We start from the raw sequence: 1,969 nt of genomic DNA on the forward strand, positions 1-1,969 counted from the left end.
TTTATTTTTTTTTCCTTTTTGCAGTTTAGCTTAGTTGTTTTCTATTATCCTATCTTCCAGATCTGTTCTGCTTTCTCTAATCTGCTATTGATTCTTTCTAGTGTAATTTAGTTATTGAGTTCTCCATCTCACTGATTCTTTTTATATTTTCATCTCTTTGTTGAAGGTGTCACTGGGTTCCTCCACTCTTTTCTCAAGTCTAATGAGTATCTTTAAGACCATTACTTTGTATTATTTATTAGGCGTGTTGCTCATCTCCATTTCATATAGCTTTTCTGCTGTGATTTTTGTCCTGTTCTTTCACTTGGGACATATTCCTTTCTCCTTATTTTGTCTAACTTTCTGTGTTTTTCTGTGTTAGGTAAGTCAGGTATGTCTGTAGATCTTAAAAGTAGTGGCAGTATGAAGAAGGGCTCCTGTGGTACCCTGTAGCACAATGTCCCCTATTCACCAGATCCAGGCACTTCAGGGGTGTCCCCTTTGTGAGTTACATGCACCCAACTTGAGGCTGAGCTGTGTTTGCCTTCAGTCCAGTCAGTTGCAATGGCCCACTTTGACTGTTGTGGGTATACCAGGCAGAGTTTTGTCCCTGTTTTGTTAAGGAACCTGTATGGGACCATGGCATACTTGTTGGGCAGTATTGGCAGTCAGTTCAGATGCCTACCCTCAGCCCACTTGCATGGGCTGTAGTCTCACCAAACTATAGGGCACTTTACTATGCTGCATCCTGAGAGACTTTTGTTGGTTGGTGGGCCAAGCAGTCAGACCAGATACCTACCTCTAGTCAGTCTGTTGGGGCTGCAGTCCCACTGACCTGCAGAGTGCTCTCCCTCTATTGTGTCCTGAGAGGCTTTCATTTGTGGGTGGTTGGGGCTGGCTGTTAGATGAGATGCCTGTCTTCAGTCTGTCTGCTGGGGCTGCAGATGCACTGATCATCAGGGCACTCTCTCTGTGCTGCTAGGTATAAGGTTCAGCTCTGGTACTACGGGTGCACTAGTATGTGTGGTTAACTTTCCATCTCCCATGGCAGGAATAACTTTGGAGTGGTGCTGGTCCCTGCTGAGGTTACCTGCAGGGTATGTCAGGATATAAGATGCTTTGGAGAAATGCCTGCAGAGTGGGGTGTGTTGGGGGAAGCAGATCTGCAGGAGAACATGTAGAGGGGAGTCCACTGTGCTAACAAGTTAAGTGGAGAGTGTTTGCACTGGTTCCTACAAGTATCAGGCTATCTGGGCTGGGAGAGGAGGGGAGAGAAATGGCATCTGCCAGCACTTTTTTTTGGAAAAGTCTAAAGATCCCTCCCCCTCCCCCTTAATTAATAAATCTCTGTCTTGTATGCCCCACATACTTTTTAAACTGCTGTTTCTTTTTTTTTTAAGAGAGAGAGTGGGAGTGGGGGAGTGGGAGGGGAAGGGCAGAGGGAGTGAGAAAATCTCAAGTAGGCTCCACACCCAGCACAGAGCCTAATGCGGGTTCTATGTCACAACACTGAGATCAGGATCTGAGCCAAAATCAACAGTGGGATGCTTAACCAATTGAGCCACCCAGGTGCCCCTGAAACTGCTGTTCCTATGCTGTATCGCAGTCTGGTTATGTGTTATGCTGGCATTTTATGGGCAGAGATTCAGTTTCCTATCATCCTCTGGCTTTCCTGAAGTGAAGCCTACTGATTTTTAAAATACCAGGAGTTAAGCTCCACTGTTTTGCAAAGCTGCAATGTTATTGGGACTTGTTTTCCTAGTGTGGGGCCTCTGAGCCTGGGATGCTGTGTGGAGGTCTGATCCTTTTGTTTCTTCATGCTTGTGGTGTCCTTCCCATTTGTGGTTAGTCTTACTGGAGGTTTGGTGTCTCCGCCCCTTTTACTCCTTTTGATGTGGCCTCCTCTCTAGAATTAACTATGGAAAGTCTGTTTTGCCAAACTTTGGGTCATTTTCAGAGTTAGTTCACTAATATGCATGTTATCTTGGTG

Source organism: Callorhinus ursinus, unplaced genomic scaffold (assembly GCF_003265705.2).
Source record: "Callorhinus ursinus isolate GAN/ISIS: 27379988/994484 unplaced genomic scaffold, GSC_fseal_2.0 scaffold1, whole genome shotgun sequence".
Classification (NCBI taxonomy): Eukaryota; Metazoa; Chordata; class Mammalia; order Carnivora; family Otariidae; genus Callorhinus; species Callorhinus ursinus.